Raw genomic sequence first — 25,859 nt, forward strand, 5'->3', positions numbered from 1 at the left:
ACACTTACAAGCCTCAATGTTGAAGCAGAGGTATGTGGCATATCCCACTCCCTAGCTACAGTATGTACTGGAGCTCTGGGTGGATGAGCCAAACATTTAATGTTCCACAACGCAACAAATCATTGAACCTTTTCCTACACTGAATCCAAGAGCACTGCTGGACTCCTTCTGTACTCTCCACAAGCAAGCCTTCTTGTTTGCTGCAGATGGATTAACCCAGACTCCATTTGGAGTATTGTGAGTAGTTTTGGGCCCCGTATCTAAGGAAGGATGTATTGGCCTTGGAAAGGGTCCAGAACAGATTCACAAGAATGATCCCTGGAATGAAGAGCTTTTCTTATGAGGAGAGGTTGAGGACCCTGGCTATGCACTCATTGGAGTTTAGAAGGATGAGGGGGGATCTTATTGAACTTACAGGATACTGTGAGGCCTGGATAGGATGGACGAGGAGAGAATGTTTCCACTAGTAGGAAAAACTAGAACTACCTCAGACTGAAGGGATCATCCTTTAAAACAGAGATGAGGAAGAATTCCGTCAGTCAGAGGGTGGTGAATCTGTGGAACTCTTTGCCGCAGAAGGTTGTGGAGACCAAATCACTGAGTGTCTTTAAGACAGAGATAGATAGGTTCTTGATTAATAAAGAAATAAGGGGTTATGGGGAGAAGGCAGGAGAACAAAGATGAGAAAAATGTCAGCCATGATTGAATGGCGGAGCAGACTCGATGGGCTGAGTGGCCTAATTGTGCTCCTCTGTCTCATGGTTTTGGTGATACAGCTCTTATCTTCTGGACACCTTCCTCCAGAACGTGACGGTCCTGACCAGAAAAACATGGGTCAGCTGCACCCACCCCTTCCTCCGCATCTCCTCTATGTGTCATTCTATCAATACAAATATAAGGTGAAAAGGCTTGTGAGCCATTCAGGTTACAAAGCTCTCATTCATTTTTGTGTGCTTACCTACGCTGACCATTTTTATCAGATTATCAATGATTACTTGCAAGGTTTGGTGGAGCGAATGGCTCTGTGGGAATGCTTAGTGCCATGTATGTTGTTGCTTTGATTCCGAGGTAGAATGCTGTGCTCCAAGACCACGGACAGTGCTACTGATTTACTCCCACTTAGTCACACTGTTACACTGTGACAGTGTACAGACATGAGGGATCGGGTCAAGGCTCAACTCTGTGGGTGCATCCTGATAGATTGGGTGGCAAGACAGCAAGTGAATGAGGTAATGACCATGGTGCTATTTATCATTCTTGCACCTCCATGACTCCAGAATATCTGTACCACAAAGTGGTGGCAGGACGATGCCATCTGCATGGATCTGTCTTGTGAAACTACTCCATGATTCAGTGCTTCAGTTCAGTACACTATGAATAGGCAGCAGCAATTCTGCCATAGGCCAAATCCAGGGTGGACCATCCGTTTCTGGCTCAGCTAACAGTTGGACAACATTTACAGAGTTCCCAATCATCTGACACGTCAATAACGTTTTCTCCGAGAAACATGGATTTCACATGGATGACCATCCTCTCAAATGGGCCTTTCTGAGGGCCCACTTTTTATCTGTTCACAAGTAGCTGAATCCATTCTCGGCTCACCTCTGACCCCTCACTACTTTGTGGACAAGCTGGGCCGAAGAGCCTGTTCCCATGCTGTAAACATCCTGGGGTGGATTCTCCCAAAATGGGGCTATGTCCCCATGCCAGCGTATAAACAGTAGAGTTTTACTCCAGATATTCCTGTAAAAAGGTTGATCCAATTCAATACCCTGCAGGGGGCTAGCAGGGGCCTGGGGTGAATCTTGCAGCTTTAGTTGCGGATATGGACCCCCACACTTCCGGTTCGGAGTCCGCGCATGCGCACAGCGGTAGCCTCCAGCGGCCGCTCCGTGCTCCATGGCGGACTCGGACCGTGGAGCCAGATGGAAAAATGAGACCCCCCGATCGGCCGTGTGCCCGAGCATCTAACTGCCCGGATCTAATCCCTGGCCGCCTATGAGGCCCCCCCCCGGTGTCCGATTCCCCCCACCCCCGACCATGGCGGCCGCGGACTGAGTCCGCAGCCGCCACGCCAGCATCCCGACCGGCAATTGGTGGTTAGTTCCAAGCTGTAGGGAACTCAGCCGGTCGGGAGCGGAGGATTGCTGGGCGGGCCTTTGTCAATGAGCCCCCAGCCGCGCGGCGTACTCCGCGGCCATGCCGATTTTCAGGTCCCGGAGAATCGCCGAACCGGCACCGGGCCCGATTACGGCATGAATGTGGATTCTCCGTGCCGGCTGCGATTTCGGCACGGTGCTGCGGAGAATCCAGACCCCTGACTGTAAATATTTCTCACGCCTTCAGACGTCTTTAGAAGTCGGGTTTGCGGAGCTGGGAATTATCTAAAATTTGGAGAAAAATCTAGCCCTTAGTGACAAAGAAGTCCATGAGCTCCTTGCCATTATTAATTGCAAATACAGAAAAGGAGATTTTAAGAAAATGGTTTCCATAGAAAACAGAGCAGGAGTGGGGAGGACCCCCACCAGGACTTGAACACCAAACACATCTCCCACTTTCCTCCCCCTTCAGTATTATGTAAAGACAGATGCAGATGCATGGGGGCACCACTACCTGGAAGTTCCCTCCAAACCACTCACCATCCTGACTTGGAAAAATATTACTATTCCTTCACTGTCACTGGGTCATAATTCTGGAACTCCCTCCCTAACAGCATTGTGAGTGTACCTACACAGCGGTTCAAGACGTCAGCTCACCATCACCTTCTCAAGGGCAATTAGAGGTGGCAATGAATTCTGGTCTAGCCAGCGACACCAACATCCCAAAAATGAATTTTAGAAAAACATTTCACCCTTGAAACCTTGGTGCAATTATTCATCACCCCTACCACCTTTCAACTTCCCCAGGAAATCCCCATGCAAAACAATCAATGCTTTCCTATTCACATCCTCCTACTACCATCCACAGTCCCAAGGACAATTTACTTGTAACTCCTCCAAGCTCGTATACTGTCTTTGCTGCTGATGATACAGTGTTCTACATGTTGGGGAGATCAAACATATGTTAGGTGATCACTTTGCTGAGCACCTCTAGTCTGCCCATACACACAACCCTGAGCTCCCTTTCAATGGTCACATTCATTTTCTGTTCACTCCTACGCTTTTTGGCCTTGTCTGAAGTTCAAGAAGCTCAAAATACATTTGAAGGTCAGCACCTCATCTTTCTATTAGGCCCTTTGAAGCTGTCTGACCTTAATATTTACTTCAACAGATAACATTACATAGAATTGAAAAGAGTTTCAAGTACAGAAACAGGAGTCTCAACCTTGACCTTTTGGATGAAATTGAGGTTGACAGAGGGTTTTCAACTCAAAAGAGAAAATTCCTGATTATGAATAACATAATGTTTCAAGTTTGTGTTTGTTCTTGTATTGGTGTGTTGCTTGAAATGTACCTTTGAGCTGCAGCTTGGGCCATAGAACTGAGTAGCACATGACTTCCAGCATTATCTGACTAGCCAGGTTTCTTTGTTGGACAAAACTGTTACATTCGCTCCAATTGTATCCAATTTGAAATTAGTGATATCCCATTGGCACAAATATACGCATTTTAGAATGAGTATCTGGGATTTTTGATCTCACCTATCGGGGGAGGCGGTGGCACAGTGGTATTGGACTAGTAATCCAGAGATCCAGAATAATGATCCGGGGACCTGGGTTCAAATCCCACCACGGCAAGTGATGGAATTTAAATGCAATCAAATATCGGGAATTAAAAAGTCTAATGGTGACCATGAAACCACTAGCATGGTAGCACAGTGGTTCGCACTGTTGCTTCACTACTCCAGGGTTCCAGGTTCAATTCCCAGCTTGGGTCACTGTCTGAGTGGAGTCTGCACGTTCTCGCTGTGTCTGCATGGGTTTACGAGGTGCTCCGGTTTCCTCTCACAAGTCCCGAAAGATGCGTTGTTAGGTGAATTGGATATTCTGAATTCTCCCTCCGTGTATCCGAACAGGTGCTGGAATGTGGTGACTAGGGGATTTTCACAGTAACTTCATTGCAATGTTAATGTAAGCCTACTTGTGACAATAATAAAGATTATTATTATTGTCAGAAAAACCCATCTGGTTCACTTATGATCTTTAGGGAAGAAAATCTGCCATCCTAACCTGGCCTGGCCGACATGCGACTCCAGATCCACAGCAGTGTAGTTGACTCTTAACTGCTCCCTCAAGAGCAATTAGGGATGGGCAATAAATGCTGGCACAGCCTGCGACTCCCACATCCCATGAACGAATAAAAGAAACATTATTGTTACTCTTCTTTCTGGGATTGCTCATTTTCATTAATTGTATCATTAATTGCGTGCAATGATTCTCTTGTTATTCTCTGTGTAGCTAGAGTTCTGCACATCTTTCCAAACCTTTTGCAATGAAAGTATTCTGCAGTGTTTGCAGGACACTGCTTACGCTATTTGGTGCCACAGCACTGGTATGGTTTAATGGCATCTTGAACTTTTGTTCCATAAGGATCCTTCTACCCTGGAATGTCTTTGACATTATTTTGTTTAAAATGTTGCACAGTCATTGAGAGTTTTCTGACCCACAGCTTGTCTTCCCCCCTGAGTATGGCTCTATTTTGTTTATGTGCATATGTATGTCTCCCCAACTGTATCGATTTCTCCAAAGTCTTTGGGTTGCTGTAGGTCAGATAAGGTGTGATTGGTACCACTGACTACGATGCTGACTCATATCAGCTCAGTTTTAAAATCACCCTGTTCATAACCTTCCGCCAGTCAATACATGTCATTGATAAAGGAATCTACAGGTTCACCTAGCTTCTGGACACGTTGCTAAACATAACTCTTTCCAACATCTTGCTACTCCATAAAGTTAAATTATTATCAAAGCTTTTTAAAAGTTCTTTGAGTTTGTCTGATGTTTCATTGATGCCTTGTCTTGCTCTAACATCATCTGCAATTCCTCCAATAGAGTACATTAATGTACTGCTTGTTCAGCCTCTGACTTGTTGTTCAATCCAGATGCAATTCTGAACCTACAAATCTCTTCCTCCATCACGCCCAATTCTGTGTCTGATTTGGCCCTTCATTGGCCCAAATAGATCTGGCAAGGTGAATTCGGAATCCTTTCGGAGGTTTCCCTTGATTTTTAAACTTTTGTTGACGAAACGGAGTTTCCCCCCCACTGATCAACCTTCACTGATACTTTCTGAGGTCACGGATGTGTGTTAGGAATTGTTCCTAAACTTTGCAAAGTTTTTAAAAAAAAGTCTATTTCATAGAATCCTACAGTGTAGAAGGAGGCCATTCTGCCCATTGAGTCTGCACTGAATCTTGGAAAGAGCACCCTACCTAGGCTCATGCCTCCCTTATCCCCATAACCCCACTTAAACCTTTGGACATTAAGGGACAATTTAGCATGGCCAATCCACCTAACCTGCACATCTTTGGACTCTGGGAGGAGAACAGAGCACCCGGAGGAAACCCATAGCTACAAAACAAAATGACAGAAGAAGAAAACAATATCCCGAGAACCCCAGTGTTAAGGGTGTGGTGGTATGTATGAGGGGTAATTTGGTACCTGTGAAGCCGAGAGGCTATTGGCTGACAGGTCCCGGGTCCTGGTTGGATCTGCCGACTTCTGGCTCCGCCCTGAAGGCGGAGTATAAGAGCTCGAGTTCTCCCAGCAGCCGCATTCTGTAACTGTGCTGCTGGGGAACAAGTTTTGCTTAATAAAGCCTCGATAGACTTCATCACTTCTCGACTTGTGTAAGTCATTGCGCGCTACAATTTATTAAGCAAGCTTAAAAGATCATGGAGCTCTGGATCGCCCCAGAGTGCCTGCGGATCAGCCCCCATGCAGCAAACTCGGCGGCCATGTTTAAACACTGGCTAGCATGCTTCGAAGGCTACCTTCGAACGGCCCCCGGAAGAGCAGAAAATGCAGGTCCTGCATTCCAGGGTGAGCCCGGAGATCTACACGCTTATCAAAGACGTGGAGGATTTCCCGACGGCGCTCGCTTTGCTGAAAGGCGTCTACATTCGGCCCATAAACCAGGTCTATGCACGACACCAACTCGCGACGAGACGGCAAATTCCTGGAGAATCGCTCGACGAATTCTACAGCGTGCTGCTGATTTTGGGACGAAACTGCAACTGCCCGTCGGTGAGCGTGATCGAGCACACGGACCTGCTAATCAGAGTCGCATTCGTGGCAGGTATGACTTCTCCCCAAATTCGTCAACGACTTCTAGAAAGAGACTCGCTAGGACTCTCAGAGGCACGGGCCCTTGCGGCCTCCCTCGATGTGGCCTTGCAAAACGCCCGCGCCTACGGCCCCGACCGCGCGGCAGCCCCTTGGGCCCCATGGACCCCCGTTGCGACCGACTCCCCAGCAACCCGCACCCCCCCCGCAGGCTTGCGCGGCTAGAGCATAAGACCATCCCGGTGGGGCATGCTGCTACTTTTGCGGGCAGGCAAAACACCCCCGGCAGCGCTGCCAGGCCCGCGCAGCTATTTGTTAAAGCTGCGGCAGAAAGGGCCATAACGCGGCGGTGTGCCGGTCCCGGGGGGTCGCCGCAGTCCCCAGGGAAGATCGAGGACAGCAGATTCCAACCCCCCCCCAACCCCCCCAACGATCCATGCGCGACCCGCTTTTGGGTCCCGGACAGCATGAGGGGAGGATGGGCGCCGCCATCTTGTGACCCCCCGGCCACGTGCGATTCATGGGGGCGGTCATTTTGTCCACCCCCGACCACGTGCGATTCATGGGGGTGGCCATTTTGTCCACCCCCGACCGCGTGCGAACCATGGACGCCGCCATCTTGGCTGACAGCCAAGGACCCCAGTATAGACGGCTCCACAGGGTCCGAAGAAAACGCCGCGACGCTACTACCACGACTGGCTTTGGTGACTCTGGACCAATCGCAGCCCCGGACGCTCCAAACGACGATAACAACAGTGCTGGTCAACGGATACGAGACGCCATGCTTGATCGACTCCAGGAGAATGGAAAGTTTTATTCACCCAGATACGGTAAGACGCTGTTTTCTGTCCATTCATCCAAGCGCTCAAAAGATTTCTCTAGCTGCGGGATCCCATTCAGTAGAGATCAAAGGGTTCTGCATCACGAACCTAACGGTGCAAGGGAGGGAGTTTAAGAACTATAGGCTCTACGTCCTTCCCCAACACTGCGCGCCCACATTACTGGGGTTAGATTTCCAGTGTAACCTCCAGAGCCTAACATTCCAATTCGGCAGCCCAATACCCCCACTCACTATCTGCGGCCTTGCAACCCTCAAGGTTGAACCGTCTTCCTTGTTTGTGAACCTCACCCCGGATTGCAAACCCGTCGCCACTAGGAGCAGACGGTACAGCGCCCAGGATCGGACGTTTATCCGGTCTGAAGTTCAGCGGATGCTGAAGGAAGGCATAATCCAGGCCAGCAATAGTCCCTGGAGAGCCCAGGTGGTAGTCGAGAAGACCGGGGAGAAGCAGAGGATGGTCGTAGACTATAGTCAGACCATCATTAGGTACACGCAGCTAGATGCGTACCCTCTCCCCCGCATATCCGACATGGTCAATCGGATTGCACAGTACAAGGTCTTTTCCACCGTGGACCTCAAGTCCGCATACCACCAGCTCCCCATCTGCCCAAATGACCGCAAGTACACGGCCTTCGAGGCAGACGGGCGGCTCTACCATTTCCTAAGGGTCCCATTTGGCGTCACGAACGGAGTCTCCGTCTTCCAACGGGAGATGGACCGAATGGTCGACCAGCACGGGTTACAGGCCACATTCCCGTATCTCGACAACGTAACCATCTGCGGCCATGACCAGCAGGACCACGACGCCAACCTCCAAAAATTCCTCCAGACCGCTAACGCCCTGAACCTCACATATAACGAGGAAAAATGCGTTTTTACCACCAACCGTGGTGGTATCCTGGGATACGTAGTGCGCAATGGAGTGATAGGCCCTGACCCCGAATGCATGCGCCCCCTTATGGAATTTCCCCTCTCCCACTGCTCCAAAGCCCTGAAACGCTGCCTGGGCTTCTTTTCATATTACGCCCAGTGGGTTCCCCAGTACGCCGACAAGGCCCGCCCGTTAGTCCAGTCCACTACCTACCTCCTGTCAACAGAGGCCCACCAGGCCTTCAGCCGCATCAAAGCGGATATCGGCCTTCAGTCGCATCAAAGCGGATGCACGCGATCAACGAGTCCCTCCCCTTCCAGGTCGAGAGCGACGCATCCGATGTAGCTCTGGTGGCCACCCTCAACAAAGCGGGCAGACCCGTGGCCTTTTTCTCCCGGACCCTCCACGCCTCAGAAATCCGCCACTCCTCAGTGGAAAAGGAAGCCCAAGCCATAGTGGAAGCTATGCGACATTGGAGGCATTACCTGGCCGGCAGGAGATTCACTCTCCTAACTGACCAATTGTCGGTAGCTTTTATGTTCGATAATGCACAGCGGGGCAAAATTAAGAATGACAAGATCTTGAGGTGGAGGATTGAGCTTTCCACCTATAACTATGAGATCTTGTATCGTCCCGGAAAGCTGAACGAGCCGTCCGATGCCCTATCCCGCGGCACATGTGCCAACGCACAAATAGACTGCCTCCAAGGCCTCCACGAGGACCTCTGCCACCCGGGGGCCACTCAATTCTACCATTTTGTAAAGTCCCATAACCTCCCCTACTCTGTGGAGGAGGTCCGTACAGTCACCAGGAACTGCCAAATCTTCGCAGAGTGCAAACCGCATTTTTTCAGGCCAGATAGTGCGCACCTGATCAAGGCTTCCCGTCCCTTTGAACGCCTCAGTTTGGATTTCAAAGGCCCCCTCCCCTCCACCGACCGCAACGCATACTTCCTGAACGTGGTAGACGAGTACTCCCGTTTCCCCTTCGCCATCCCCTGCCCCGACATGACAGCGGCCACAGTCATTAAAGCCCTTGGCACCATCTTTACACTGTTCGGTTTCCCCGCGTACATCCATAGCGACAGGGGGTCCTCCTTCATGAGCCACGAGCTGCGTCAGTTCCTGCTCAGCAAGGGCATTGCATCGAGCAGGATGACCAGCTACAACCCCCGGGAGAACGGTCAGGTAGAGAGGGAGAACGGTACGGTCTGGAAGAACCTCCTACTGGCCCTACGGTCCAGAGATCTCCAAGTTTCCCGGTGGCAGGAAGTCCTCCCGGATGCCCTCCACTCCATCCGGTCGCTGCTGTGTACCACCACTAACCAAACACCTCACGAGCGCCTCCTGGTCTTCCAGAGGAAGTCCTCCTCCGGAACGTCGCTGCCGACCTGGCTGGCAGCCCCCGGACGCATGTTGCTCCGGAAACATGTGCGGGCGCACAAATCGGACCCGTTGGTCGAGAGGGTTCACCTTCTCCATGCAAACCCTCAGTACGCTGGCGTACCCCGACGGCCGACAGGACACAGTCTCCCTGCGGCACCTGGCGCCCGCCGGAAACAGACACACACCCCCAACACCGATGACCCCCTCCCTGCCACCGGCGCACCCCACGTCCGCCCCCTTGCCGGGTGGATCGGTCCTCCTCCCGTGCCCGCCCAGGAGTAAAGAAACAGGAACGAACAGCGCAACGCTCCCGGAGACGACAGTGCCCGAGCCAGCACCTGCACCACCACCGGGGCTGAAGCGATTAACGAGGACGACCAGGGCACCAGCTCAACTCGTGGAATCCGCTTGACACCAAGAAAACAAGAATTTTGCTGTAAATAATTTTGTTGTAAATAATTCTGACACAAACTTGTACATAGCTAAATGTTGGGCTAAAGATGCATAGCCACTGTTCAAAATTTGTTCCAGGACCAGCCTTGTTAACCCCTACCACCATGCGAACCACCAGCCCGCCGGGTTCTTTTTTAACATGGCGTGAATGTGGTGGTATGTATTAGGGGTAATATGGTACCTGTGAAGCCGAGAGGCTGTTGGCTGACAAGTCCCGGGTCCTGGTTGGATCTGCCGACTTCTGGCTCCGCCCTGAAGGCGGAGTATAAGAGCTCGAGGTCTCCCAGCAGCCGCATTCTGTAACTGAGCTGCTGGGGAACAAGTCTTGCTTAATAAAGCCTCGATAGACTTCATCACTTCTCGACTTGTGTAAGTCATTGCGCGCTACACAGGGGAATCGACTAACTCTTACAGCACAATTTAAACTCTTCAACAGATCCAGACCGGAAAAGTCAGCCATCCTGGACCTTCGAGATTGCAAAATGACCAAAACAAAGCCAAAGAGAGGGCTGGGCACAACCAAACCTGAATGCCCAGCCTATGATCTCCCATAAAAGAGGGCAAAACAAGAGCCAAAAGCAAGAATCCAAGGTTCCATAATCTAATCTCCCAGCCCCAGATCAAAGGACAACTCAGAGGGCAACAGAATACCATGGGGCCAAGAACTAAAAGGAATATAAACTAGTCCCAATCGTAAAACAGCAGGGAAATCCACTCCAGGACGGGAGGGCAATCACACGACCCCCAAACAGGAAGGGCCCTGGTAGGGTGGGCTGACTTCCCCCACTCCCCACCACTCAACCGCCCTGAACCGCAGGACAACCAGGACCACGTTAAAAAAAAATATTAGCCCACCCGAAAGTCAACCTCGGGGTGAGTGTGGGTGAAGCGATCAGGCCATTACATCTCGGAAGAGGTACGTCCCAATCTGGATCTGGACCACTGGGCAGGTTCCAGACTTTCTTATTTAAGTGAGCAGTTGGGTTCACTATGTTGAAGCCTGATGCTCCCAAGGCCTGCGTTTGAATGCCTGCACCTGGGAGACCTTGCCAGGGCGTCATTTAGTACTGATCCAAACAAATGTGACCAGGCACAATCCCCACCAGTGCTGGGGGGGGGGGGTCTCCCAGACCATTGGAGGCCACTGGGTGGTAGGTCTCTGGGCAGGGTGGTACCCTGGGTGGCACTGCCAGGGTGCAAAGTTGGCACTGCTATGGATCAGGCCCGGGGTGCCCTGCCCTTCTGAGGTGGAATGAGGGGATGGCTCGAGAACCCCTGATCGGTAGGTTGGGGCATTGGGTGGGCCCGGAGTTCACGGTGGGGAGTCCGAGGTAGGGTCTAGAGATCAGAGAGATGAGGGCGGCATTTAAAAATAGCGCCCCGATCTCTTGCTGAACTAACAGAAAATGAACTAAGTACGGCCTCGGCAGGGCATTCCTCGCCGAAAAGAAAACAGAGTCCGTTTGATCGCAGGGTCATTCTTGGTGCTGTCGACCCTGGGAAACATCCCACTAAATGTACCCAAAATGGGGTCTGTTTCTTTTCCATTTAGTTGCGTCCATGGTCACCAGCAATAGAATTTGACCAGTGATTGTTGCTTACTGAGCAATTAATTGAAAGATTTTGAGCCTTTTTCGAGGTTTGCTCACCCTTTCTCAGTCATTGCTGTTGGATCGGGATTGTCCATGGACCACCATGTACGATATTGCAGCCCTTAATCAGCTGAACAGTTGATTTTTTTCTCTGCCTCTCAGCCTCTATATTTTCGAAGGATCTTTTTTGGAGATTTCCAACTGTCTTACTGAAGTCTTCAGTTTTGGCACCCATTTTGATGTCAGACTTGCAAACCTTTTAAAAGATGGTTTTCAAAGATTTAGGAGTCCTTCACCGCTGCCACCATGATGTGTGTTGGTTGTGACTCGCTAAGGAATGACTGGAGGGACTAAGACATGTCTGAATAATAACTCGTTTATTAGACGGACGCAACTATATATAGATATACAAGGCTGGTTGTTACTCAGCCTAAGGCGCAAGCTTTTTTCTTTTTGACTCTTAGTCATGTCTCGTTCTCTTACATCATCATGTGGGTGGTGTTGTTTTTGTTGTTCCCCACATTAACTCTGTCAACCCTTAACCCCGAACACTGCAATATCTAGATTCCACTTAAAGATATCTATGTGATTCTCATCAAATATTCCATGTGGTAGCAAGTTCCACTTTCTAAACATTCTCTACAATTTCTCCCGCATTCTTTATTGGATTTATTAGTGAATAAGGCCTCTAGTTTTGGACTTCGCCATAAGTGGCGACACCTTTCCCCAATCAAATCCCTTAATGATTTTAAAGACCTCTATTTGGTCCATTTGTCTTACTGCTTCCAGACCTTAACGACCACTCCCATTTTCTTTCTGACAGTAGGTGTTTGGAAATTGGGATTGAGTATACCAGCAATTCCAGGGCTAGGGGAGAGAGAAAACCTTCTTTCGGGATGTCTCAATGCTGTACTACTGGCAGGGTGGACTGCATCCTTGGTGTCAATCAGGTTTCTGATACCTGCTCCACTTTGCAAAGTTTTCATACCCTTGTCTTCAACCTGCTTTAACTATTCACACATTCCTTGACTTTGTATGCCTTTTATTTCTTCAATTTCTCTCATTAGGCCTCTTTCTGTCCTCCACTTTTATCACTTTTATCATTTAACCAGCTCATGCTCTCCGAATAATCATTTTACAGTTTATTATATGTGGAAGTCAATCCCCTTCCTCTTCCCTCAGTCTGTCCCTTCTCGTGAACTGTTCATCTGTAATATCCTGCAGTTCTGATGAAAAGCTCTTCCTGAAACTTACAATCTTCTTTCCAGATGCTTCTCACGGAGTGGTTTCAGCATTTTAAATAATTAAATAATATGTTCTTCTTCTGCATCACAATACATTTCTCCTAGCTGCACCATTTAATTGACTGCTTTAAAACCTCTCTCTAATTTGAAAAATGAGCCCTGTTCAAATCATGTTAAATAATCTGCCGCAGTCAGCTAACATAAAATACTTGTCTGAATGTTTATTATTGCACTCGTGCTCCCCCACATGGAGATTAGCAGAAAAATAAGTTGTTATTGAGGTGGCCAAGATGAAGGATGCTGTGGAACTGAGAACAAGGATAGCTACGGTATAGATTGAACCAGGCTTGTTCATTTTCAAATGTTATTAACCAGAAGGTTGCAGCATTTTGGATGCTGTTCCATCCTTTAATTTTGATGCATCTTCACCTTGTTCAGACCCCCTATCTCGTATAACTTATTTCATGATGGATTTTCTGATCCTGTATGAGCAGTCCTCAGCAAAGGTTTTAGTTTCTTTATATTATTCCCTCACGTGAATGATTTTGGAATTTGACATGATACTAAGTCTATCTTCTCCTTCCAGGTCTTCCTTTTGTTCCCTCTTTGTTATTTAAACTTCTTCTCCTGTCTCGCCTTCTCTCTTTCACCTTTCCAATGAGAAATGTAGCTGTAATGTTAGCCATCTAATTCTTTCTACCCCTCACTCTGAACTTGTTGTTTTCTGTTCCCTCAGTTCCAACTTTTTTATTGCCCTGAAACATATTGACAAGTGAGATGCTGTTTTTGTTTTGCAGAAGAATCTCCACCTGGCTTACAGCTGAATATTAACATTCTAATGACTCATCATGCCTCCTTCACGACCGCAACCTTACGCCCCCTACATCAGAGACACCCATATCAGAGACTCTCCATCAGAGACACCCCAATATCAGAGACACCACCCCCATCAGAGACCCCCTCCCTCTCACATTAGAGACCCCACACCCCATCAGTCACCCTTGTTGGGAAGCCAAAGAACAGCAGCTCAGGGAGAAACAGTGAAAAATCACAGCTTTTTCATTTACCTGTCTCTTACAGCTGCTGCCTCAGACAGATGTCCAGAAAGCAGCAGCTGTAACTTAATTGAAAGCAAAAACCACACCACAAGGCTTTGAACCCCCTCAGATCATTTGATCTTCAAGGTTTCTATTCACTTTCAAAGAGAAAAGGCTTTTAGTAGGCTGTAATTGTAAAGGTAATAGATTCCAGACAGCTAGGTGTCTGGATTATTTATTTTCATTTCCCTCATGCTTCAACACGTCTCAAGTACCCTCCTTTGGACCTAACCTCAATGTTAATAAATATCAAGGAGGTAAATGATTTCACTTCCTATTTTTTTCAGTAGAAAGCACTTAACTGCTTTTGGTGAGGTCAGGAGCTGTTAATCATAGCTAGATGTTTATAAACATGAAGGAGTTTAAAACCTTGTGATGAGGTTTTTCACTGTTTCTGCCTGGACTGCTTTTAGCTTCATGGGGTGATTGATGGGGGTGTGGGGTCTCTAATATGGGAGTCTCTCTGATCAGGGGGTCTCTGATGTGGTGTCTCTGATATGGGGGTCTCTGATGGGGGGTTTTTGGTCAGGGTCTCTGATGGGAGTCCCCGATGGGGCTCTCTGGTGGGCGGTGGGTCAGGTGGGGGTATTTATTGGGGGGTCTGATGGGTGATCTGGTTGTTGGATGGGCAAGATTTGCATTGGGAAAGAGACGGCCCTCCAATGGACTTTTGGGGTACTTACGTTAAATACTTACGCCCTTGGCCCACTGCGAGGTCCAATGCGCCAGGGCCATGCTGGCAAATACTTGCACCAATACTCGCCCGCATGAATCCCGGCCGAAAGGGCCAGAGCATCGCACAGGCTTGGAGAATCCAGTGTCCAGCTTGTTAATGGGCTCAAATGACCCATTTGCATCTTCTTGCTGGTGCCAGGCGCCGATCGTGCTTGTTGCCCAACATGAGATTCTCTTTTTTTAATTTAAATCGTTTTATTGGCATTTCTCATGACATGAGATTCTCTGCCGAATCGGGAGCTCTGCCACTGGCCGCCGGGCAGTGGAGGATCCCGGTTGTTATTCCCTCTGGCTGGGGCTGTCTAGAAGAAGGGGCCACATTCTCTGGAAAAAGGGGTATGCTATTTAAGAATGAGATGAGGAGAAACCTTTTCACTCAGAGGGTGGTGAACCTGTGGATCTCTCGACCACAGAAGACTGTGGAAGCCAAGTCACTGAATATATTTAAGAAGGAAATAGATATATTTCTGCACTCTGAAGGTACTAAGAGGTATGGGGAGAATGCAGGAGTACGTTGTTGAGGATCAGCCATGATCATACTGAATGGCAGGGCAGGCTCAAAGTCCAAATGGCCTACTCATGCTCCTAGCGTCTATGTTTCCATGGTAAATGTTATAACCTGCCTGCTTACCACTGGCTGGGGACTAATGGCAATCCCACAATCCTTTTCAGTATGAGCTTCCCCAATGAGGGGGGGGGGGAGGGGCAGATAAATCATTAGCAGATTCCCTGCATAAATAAAGCTGGCCAGTTTGGAACCGGAAGAGGAGAGTAAGCAGCAAGGGAGTTGCTGCTGCTACTGGTGTATATATATGTATGTTATTGTAAATAAATGTTATTTCTTTCTATTCTTCAACTCGTGCTGGATTCTTCGTGGCCTTCACAAAACTGGCGATGAGGGTTAAATTGAATAGCTGTCTACACTGCTGAAGCCACCTCCCTGGATTTTTGTTGGATACAGGTTGGAAGTTGTTTACTATTACACCGTGCCTCTGTATGGACGTTTGGGTGGTTTTGACGTTGCGCTGGAAAGCTGGAACAAGTATGCACAACGGATGCGTTTTTATTTCTGGGCAAACAACATCACCGAAAGCGAGTGCCAGGTGGTCATATTGCTGCCCGCATACGTTTGAGGTGATTAGGAGCCTTATGAACCAAGCTGCGCAGACACCAAAACGTTTGATGAACTTGTGAACTTAGTGGGGCAACATTTTAACCCAACCCCGTCCACGATAGTCCAGCGTTACCGGTTTAATACCACTGAGAGGACCCCAGGAGAATCCCTTGCCGACTTTCTATCCAGGCTACGCAGGATTGCGGAGTACTGGGACTATGGTGAGACCTTGTCAGAAATGTTACGCGACCGTTTGGTTTGCGGTATTAATAATGCGGCCACCCAGAGGAAGTTGTCAGCTGCGCCAACATCGACTTTTCAACAGGCCATTCAAATAGTATTGTCCTGAGAGAACGCAGAACGAGGAGTGCAGGAGCTACAGGGAATGGAGGTGCATGCCTTGGGGTGCAACCCCTTCCGTCTGAAAGCGTCCCCACGCACCCCTGTGGTACCTTGGGCGTGGCAACGTTCGGATCGCGCAAGTGGCCGTCGGACATTTCTCCCCAAAGGGAGCCTTCTCCAGAACCAATGGATGAGGAGCCATGTCTGTGTCAGATTTGTGGGCGCTGGCCCCGTCGTGGACGCCGGTCCTCTGGGCACCAGAGGACCGTCGTTCCGACAGAAACTGGGGCCAGCCATTTGGATGAACCTGCGGCGACCACTCCCGAGGATGTGGAGACGGAGGATGACTGCCTGTAGCTGCATTGTATGGCAGCTCCCCGTGTGGCCCCCATTAAGGTGAAGTATGGGTCAATGGTCACCCGCTTGAGATGGAGTTGGACACTGGTGCAGCGGTCTCCGTGATCGCCCAGAGGACATTCGACCGCATCAAGCAGGGTATACAGACCCTTACATTAACCGACACACAGGCCAGGTTGGTCACCCATATGGGGGAACCATTGGACATTGCAGGAACTACGATGACCCCTGTTGTTTGTGGACGCCAGGAGGGGAGTTTCCCACTTATTGTGGCCATGGGCCTAGCCTGTTGGGTCGGGACTGGTTGCGCCATTTGCGGCTGCAGTGGCAGCACATCCTCCTATAAACTTACAGTGAATACGGCTTCACGGCTCGACCAATATCCAATGCCTCGCATAGAGGATTTCTACGTGAAGCTTGCAAGCGGACTCTCGTTCACAAAATTAGATATGAGTCACCCCTACCTACAGTTGGAGCTGGACCCTGCCTCCCGGCCATATGTAACGATTAATACACACCATGGCCTGTATGAATATACACGGTTGTCCTTTGGGGTATCCTCTGCCTGCAGTATTTTTCAATGCGTCATGGAGGGCAGTTTGAGAGGTTTACCACGTGTCGCTGTCTACTTAGACGACGTTTTGATTACAGGGACGTCGGAGCAGGAACTTTTGGAAAATTTGGAGGCTGTCCTTAGACGCTTTTCGGAGGCTGGAGTCTGCTAACGTCGCACAAAGTGCGTCTTTCAGGCGAAGGAAGTAGTCTACCTGGGTTATCGGGTGGACCGCAAAGGTTTGCACCCCGTCACAGAGAAGGTGCGTGCAATTCAACAGGCCCCCGTCCCAACTGACACTTCGCATCTTTGTTCTTTTCTCGGCCTCATAAACTATTACGGGAAGTTCCTCCCCAATCTTGCAACTACGCTGGCCCCGTTGCACCTTCTGCTAAAGAAAAATCACACCTGAGTTTGGAGTCAGTCGCAAGAAACCGCTTTCCGGCGGGTAAAGCAACAATTTTCGTCGTCTGGGTTACTAACCCACTATGATCCTGGAAAGCCTTTGCTCATCACATGTGATGCATCCCCATATGGCATTGGGGCCGTCCTGTCCCACAAGATGGAGAACGGGGCCGAGCGGCCGATAGCTTTCGCCTCCCGCACATTGACTGCGGCGGAAAAGAAGTACGCGCAGATCGAGAAGGAGGGCCTGGCGGTGGGCTTTGCGGTGAAAACGCTTCCACCTGTATGTGTATGGCTGCCACTTCACTATCGTGACTAATCATAAGCCTCTGCTGGGACTTTTCCGAGAGGATAAGCTAATACCGCCCATTGCTTCTGCACGGATCCAGCGCTGGGCTTTGTTGCTCGCTGCCTACGAGTATTCTCTGGATCACAAACCAGGAACCCAGATAGCGAATGCCGAGGCACTGAGCCGATTGCCTTTATCGACTGGCCCCATGTCAACCCCCACGACCGGTGAGGTGGTTGTAACCTTAAATTTTATGGACACCTTGCCTGTCACGGCATCACAGATCCGTGAGTGGACCCAGATGGAGCCAGTCCTGTCAAAGGTTCAGCACATAGTCCTGTACAGTGGGCAGCATAGATAGCTCCCAGACGAGTTGCTGGCATTTTCCTCCAAGCTGTCAGAATTTAGCGTGCAAGATGGTATCCTCTTGTGGGGGACGCATGTGATTGTCCTGGAAAAAGGACAGGAGCTGATACTAAAAGACTTGCACAATGGATATCGGGTGTGACCAAAATGAAAATGTTGGCCCGGAGTTATGTCTGGTGGCCAGACCTCGACACCGACATTGAGAAGGTGGTCCAAAACTGCTCCATTTGCCAGGAGCATCAGAAGCTTCTGCCGGCCGCGCCCCTACATCACTGGGAATGGCCAGGGCAGCCTTGGGTATGCTTACAAGCGGATTTCGCCGGCCCTTTTCAAGGATCCATGTTCCTTCTATTAATCGATGCCCAGTCTAAATGGTTAGAGGTGCATAAGATGGTAGACACAACGTCCTGCGCAACAATCGAGAACAAGAACAAAGAACAAAGAAATGTACAGCACAGAAACAGGCCCTTCGGCCCCCCAAGCCCGTGCCGACCATGCTGCCCGACTAAACTACAATCTTCTACACTTCCTGGGTCCATATCCCTCTATTCCCATCCTATTCATGTATTTGTCAAGATGCCCCTTAAATGTCACTATCCCTGCTTCCACCACCTCCTCCGGTAGCGAGTTCCAGGCACCCACTACCCTCTGTGTAAAAAACTTGCCTCGAGAAGATGCGTTTGTCTTTCAGTACGCATGGCCTCCCCGAGGTGCTGGTCACGGACAACGGCAGTCAGTTCACGAGTGAGGAGTTTGCGAGTTTCATGAAGATGAACGGCATACGCCATATCCGCACCGCCCCATACCACCCGGCTTCAAATGGGTTGGTGGAGCGCGCAGTGCAGACATTCAAACAAGGCCTAAAGAAGCAGTCTTCTGGGTCGATGGACACGAGACTGGCTTGTTTTTTGTTTTCATATAGGACCACCCCACATGCGGTGACTGGGCTAGCTCCCGCGGAACTCCTAATGGGCCGGAGACTTTGCACCCGCCTTAGCATGGTTTTCCCGGACATTGGTGCAAAAGTACGCCGCACACAAGAACGGCAGGAACATGTTTTTTCTCGGCATCGGCCGATTCGGCAGTTTGCGCCCGGTGACTCAGTGTTCGTTCAGAATTTTGCTGGTGGTGCCCAGTGGGTCCCTGGCGTAATCTTTCACCAAACGGGCCCTATTTCTTACCAGGTGCAAGCCCAGGGTCGTCTCCAGCGCAAGCATGTAGACCACGTTCGGTCCAGAAGACCATCCCTTCCAAAGATTCCCCGCCCTCGGAGCTCATTTCTACAGCCACAGAGACCAGGTGTGGAAGGGTAGTTAATGAGTTACCAATTTAGAAGCATGCTGGGAATATTGACTATATTTTAACACTGCTTTTGAGAGAAAATAAGTAGGTCAAATAATGTAAACTAAATGCTGCTTAGTATGTTGTACTGGCCTTATTATGATAAGTTGTTCTTCCAAAGAACAACAAAATGCATACTCAAATTGTTTTTAAACCAAGGGCAAAACATTCATATTGCCTCTTGCGTATGTTCCCAAGCTTTATCTCTTCAAAGTTGTTTATTTCACACTGTAAATATAATGGTTTTCGACTGCATAACTCAGAGTGCAGTGCCTTGGCTTTGCAGCTGAAACACTCTCTCTCCACAAGTATATTTGTGTAAATAAATTTCCTTAAATCGAACCTCGAGGAATTTGTCTTTATTATGATTTCCACGACAAATTGGCGTAGTCGTTGCAGTTTCCCTAATTTAACGGGAAGTGTACCCCGCAACGAATCTCTAAACAGGACTCCCTCAGCTGAAAGGGAGAGAGACATAGCGCGACCCCAGCTGAAAGGGGGGTCTGCGGCTCGGCAGCCTTAATTACAGGCCAGTGACTCATGCTTAGGAGAGTTATCTTAATTAATAAATTAATGATAGCTGCATGGGAAGAAAAAGGTGCCTTAGAGACTAAAATTTTTTAAAAGACTTTGAGGTTCGTGAAAGGATAAACACCAGTGCGCCAGGGATAAACTCCCTGTAGTATTTGTAAATGATTTCCGCGGTCGTTGTTATTGTTATATATATGTTCTAAAGTATTTTGCAGAAGGAACAATGAGCACTAAACTCAACGCACCCTCAGGTCGTCCCGAAGCCTCGGTAAAGATATCCGGAGCGAGAAAGAAGGTGAATTCCTTAAAGAGGACAGATAAGGGAGTCAAAATGAGTAAGAAAATGAAAAGAAACAATCGTAAAGCAACGGAATGAGGTAGGAAAACCTATATGTCTAATGAAGCTGACCTCCTTTCGGAAAAAAAAACCAGGGAGTAAAAGTAAATAGAAGATTAAGGCAAAAGCGTAACAGATGAGTTCCTGAAGAGAAAGGGAATTCAGATTTTCTGAAGCCGTGAGATAAGGTTAACGGTTAACTATGATATTTGTGAGCTGTGAGAATCTGTGTGTTTTGTTTAACCAATTAATTTTATTCAAAGCATGAAGTGGATTGTATTTTTTATCGTCTGGCTTTGTGAGTCAGAGATTATACCGTAAGTGATTGTCGTTGAAATTTCTCTAATGAACGGAAACATTGGAAATTACGATCAGTTTAAAAGAAAGAAAGTACCTTTACGAATAAAAGTATTTGAATATGGATACGTTTTTAGATTACGTGAAAAAACAAATGGCATCATGCCAAGTTCTCTGCCCCTTAGATTCTGCAGGAAACATTAACCATTTCAGCAGACAGTTGATTTTTTCTGAATTGACAAAGAAAAAATATAAGTCTCTAAGTTAGCTAATGCCTATAAAATCAATCATTGTAAATTGACTTAAATGTGTGCTATTTATAGCCCCTTCCCAGCGGATGTTTTGCTGCTTCTAAAATACTCTTATGGTGCATCTTTGCTTTGAAGGATGGGATCCCACCCGGCATAAATGGGGGCTGGGTTCCCAATAATGATAATCATTTAAATGAAGGAAATGAGTCCCTCGAACACTGGTTAGCAAATAGAGGGAAAGAGGCTATCATGCAAGGGGCCAAGAAGCATTTAACTCCCAGGAAGGATGTACCGCAACTAGCGACACCTGACCCTATTAGGCAGGCAGACACTCTGCAAATTAGGAGCGGTAATACATCGCATTGATAATGGAATGTTTATAGAACTGTCTCAAATATGAGCTCATTAACTGCAAAATTACTAACTTCAGAGCCTGCGCCCGATCGCTCTGTGTCTGTGTTCTATGCTGGCAGCTGAACGTTTACCCTTACAGTACCACTGTTAAAAAAAATTTTTTTTAAACTGCAGGAACTCTTACAAAAGATTAATGACCCTTGGGCACAGCCATTAAAACACTTGATAGAGTCCAGATGAGAAAATATCGTGACCCATTGCACGGCTTGGTATGCTCGTGAGGATGAGCACGCATACAATTTATAAACGCAAAGTCACTTAGGACAGCAGACATCATTGCATATCACTCCTTTTTATTTTTCGGTGTTGTGGGATTAGGAATGTTAGTACAGTTGACCCATAGTCAAAGGGACCTTTTTAGGATGAGTTTAACTTCAGAACCCCATTTAACATTGGCCGTAAGACATCCCGCTAAGGCAAAGCAAATGGGAGAAGTGATCAAAGAGGCCAAAGGAAAAAAGTAATACAGGGGATTTATATTGAAATGGACTGACGAAATTGCCTGATAGAATTTTATGGCAAAGAGGAGGGCAAAGTGACCTGGAAAGAGGAGTAATGGACCGCTACATTTGAAAGACAACAACCTCCCCGAGAGAGCCATAATTTACTCCCTTCAATCCTGGCCCAGGTACTGCCACATCTATGGGCCCAACATAAAAATCATGTTGGAAAAGTACATTCTGCCCCAGCATTCTGCTGCAGCAAGCAGGGTGCAGATACAGAAGAACATTGCCCTGCCCTGCTTAAAACTATACAGGTTGGCACCGGAAGCAGAAAAAGGGAGAGAGGGAGTGATCAATGTACTATTACAGCAAGGGGTGCTGAAGAGAACACAAAGCCCCTGTAACAGCCCTCTACTCCCCATTCCAAAGGTAGGAAGACCCAACGAGTGGTAGTTTGGACAAGATCTCAGAGCCATCAATAAAATTGTTATCACTATTGTTCCATTGGTGCCGGACACAAAAGTAATTTTGTCTTCTATACCACCAACAACGGATACTTTCTCAGCCTTTTTCCCCAGACCATTGCATCCAGAAAGCCAATATCTATTTGCCTTTACATATCGGAATTAACAGTATTAAAAGAGACTTGGATGAGTGCCAGTTGTCTGCAGGCTCAACATTCCCTCAATATGATGACAATTTATTGATAGCCTCAGAGGGAGGGCTAGTTTGTCAACAGAATATCCTTTTGTTATTATCACATCTGGCAGAAAGAGGGCATAGGGACTCAATGGACAAGTTGCAATTCTGTCAGGAGACAGTTCAGTATTTGGGATTTCAGCTGCAGCAAGAACAGCGGAGGCTTGGGTCTGAAAGCGTACAGGCTGTAGCAAGGGTTCAAACTCCACGCTCGAAAAAGGAAACCTTTACCTTCCTCGGAATGGTGGGCTATTGCAGGCAGTAGATACTGGACTATAGAGAGATGGACGCAGTACTGCACAAGGCTACCCTACAGGACGCCCCTTCAGTTATTATCAGAGAGGGAGCAAGCATTTCGTAATTTGAAACAAGCCATGATTAGCGCCCCTGCCTTGGGACTTCCTAATTTCAGCAAGCCCTTTTCTCTTTATGTGAATGAAGCAGGGAGATTTGCACAGGGGTCCTAGAGCAAGAGCATTGAGGAGGGAAAATACCCCTTGCCTATTACCCAGTATGGTAAACGGTATGCCAAATTGCTTAAGAGCAGTAGCAGCCACAGCGGCCATAGTAGAAAAAAAAATCATCAGTTTTGCTGCTGCTTAATTCATCCGCAATGCAGCATTTTACTGCGGCTCGACACACTGGGTATGAAGTAATTCTCCCTAAAACCAACTTTACCTACAAGCGAGCGCCAGCTGTCAACCCTGCAACACTCTTGCCCACGTCCTTGGAAGCAGAACATATGTATGATCATGACTGTTTACAACTGGTTGAAGCCACCACAACCCCTCGACCTGATTCACCCACGAGAAAATCTAGACAGCATCTTTTTCACTAATGAGTCAGCAAACCAACCAAATGATATGACCCTCCTGGCCGGTGATGCAATAGTAACTCCATTCAAGATAGTGGGAGCTTTTGCTCTGCCTTCGGGAACGTTTGCTCAAGCGGCCGAATAGTTTGCCCTTACTAAAGCATGTATTCTAGCTAGAAATAAAACAGTCAATATTTATACTGATTCCCGATCCGCTTTTGGGGTAGTACATGATTTTGGCCAATTATGGAAAAACAGGGGATTCATAACTTCCTCCGGCCAACCTATTAAACATGCTAAATTGGTTTTAAATTTGCTAGATGCTGTTCAGCTGCCCAGCAAGATAGCCGTTTTAAAGTGTGAAGCGCATACTACCGCAGACGATAAAGTCTCATGCGGCAATAGATTTGCTGATAAAATAGAAAAAAAGTGGCTCTCAAACAGCAGCCACAACTGCAAGCGGCTGCAGTTGAACTTCCGTCCACTATAATAGAACCAAAGTTAAAACAGGCACAGGAGCAAGCCTCTCTGCAGGAGCATCACTCTTGGCTAAAAGCAGGTTGCTATCAAGACAATTTTGATAGGTGGATAAGGGCTTTGAAAATAAACCAAATGTATGAAGCTCTCCGAGAAATTATACTTTTGGAGGAGTTTAAAAATTCAATTCCCGATGTAGTGAGAATTCATGTGGAAGAACAGAGGGTTAAAACTGCGAGATTAGCAGCAGAAATGACAGATGATTATGAATTAGTTCATAAATCAAAGCTTGGTTTCTGACATCAGTTTCAGCCGGTGAGAGATAGAAACTGGGGACATGAGAAATACTCAAGTGGTAAAGGTAAAAGTGATCTGATGGGAGATAATAAGGAGAGTGTACCTCAGATTAAAAAAGAAATCCAGGAGGGTGGAAAAGAAATGAAAAGTTTCAAATGTTTTCACTGTAATAAACTAGGCCATGTAAAATCACAGTGTTGGTGGTTGAAGAAAAGCACTGAGAAGGCTGATGTGGTAAATCAGGATAAGACAGTGGGGTTTGTTAAAGTGGTAAAGGAAAGCCGAAGTGAAGCGAAGGAGGTGCAAAAGACTATACAGCCTGATCAAGAGGTGATTGATAAGAAGTTGCCAGACCTCTTTAAATAATTTACTTGTGTGGGTAAAGTTTACTTATGTGTATCAGGAGGAGCAGGTGAAGAAGTCACAATTTTAAGAGATACAGGAGCTAGTAAATCTTTGATGGTAAGAGATGAGGAGTTATGTAGTCTGGGAAGAATGTTGCCAGAAAAGGTGGTAATATGTGGTATTCAGGGTGAGAGGAGTAGTGTTCCATTATGTAAGGTAAGGTTGGAAAGTCCAGTGAAGAGTGGTGAATAGATAGTAGGAGTAATAGAGAAACTATCTTGTCCAGGAATACAGCTTATCTTGGGTAATGATATAGCTGGATCGCAGGTGGGAGTGATGCCTACTGTGGTTGATAAGCCAGTGGAAAATCAGACAACCAAAGTGTTGAAGGACGAATATCCTGTGATTGTGATACCAATGGGTATTAACAGTGACAGGGGAACTCATTTCACTAGCAAATTGACCAAAGCCCTAACAGAAGCCATGAGATTTGATTGGAAATTGCATATCCCATATCAGCCACAATCCTCAGGAATGGTGGAAAGGGTGGATGAAATAATTAAAACTGCAGTTACAAAAGTGTGTCAACAAAATGGGCTGCTATGGCCAGATACCATACCCGTAGTAATGTATGCCCTGAAAAATCAGAGAAATCGTAATACGGGTTTAACCCCGTATCAGATGAGGCATCACTAAAGTATGCCCAGGCCATGTGTGAAACCGCTGAAAAAAAAAGAGGAAAAAAAACATGAAAAGGTGCAAAAGGCTCAGATGCATGCAAAAGAGGGAAATACACACCCTTTAAACCTGGAGATCAAGTGTATGTGAAAGCACTAAAGAAAGATTATTTTTCTCCGAGGTGCAATGGACCCTACCAAGTGCTGCTAACAACCCAAACAGCCGTTAAAGTAAAAGAAAAGCCAGATTGAATCCACGCAACTCTTGTAAACTACATCATACGGAACTTTGAGAGTACCAGCGAAACGCTGCCCTGAAGAGAATGACGGTGTTGATGTTTTTATATTATCATATTAATCCAATATCATGTAGAGGGTAAACTGCATACTAACACCTTAACATACATGTCTCATATGCAGAGAGGGTAAATAAATTCAGTTGTTGGGTATGTACACAAATTCCCAGATGCTTGGGGGAAGGGCTTGCCTGTGTGACCTATCCCATTCGCCAGTAAAGAGATAGCAGAATGGGCTCTAAGACAAAATAGTACAGGACGTGGTGAAGATACACAGAATATGTCGATTGGAGATTAGCTGGATACGATATGAATAGGTTTGAGGAATGGTGGGGGCCTAGGTTTAATGTAACACGTCAAACACTCTGTTTGATCCTTCCCAATTATACTGGAGTCCCAAAGGGTAGTAAATGCTTTAAGAATCAAAAAACATATGGGACCCACTCAGTAGGCACATGCCAGTGTGATCAGACCTTGAATTGGCAACCACCTATGTTCCACCTTACAGCTAAAGGACTATTCATCTTTGATTGGTCAGGAGTTGAAAATCAAACTAGTGGAGGCTCCTGGGAAGGGGATCGATTAGACTAATGATGGCTGATAGTAAAGGAAACCTGACCGCATCTAGCGGCACGTATTTTATCTGTGGCCACACCAGATAATTGGGAAGGCTCCTGCTATTTGGGATAGGTAGTCCCTTATGTGCATCACATTCTGCAACTGCAGGACCATCCCCATCACAGGACGATATGAAATGTTATGACATGGGCACA

This window comes from Scyliorhinus torazame, chromosome 11 (assembly GCF_047496885.1).
Source record: "Scyliorhinus torazame isolate Kashiwa2021f chromosome 11, sScyTor2.1, whole genome shotgun sequence".
Lineage (NCBI taxonomy): Eukaryota > Metazoa > Chordata > Chondrichthyes > Carcharhiniformes > Scyliorhinidae > Scyliorhinus > Scyliorhinus torazame.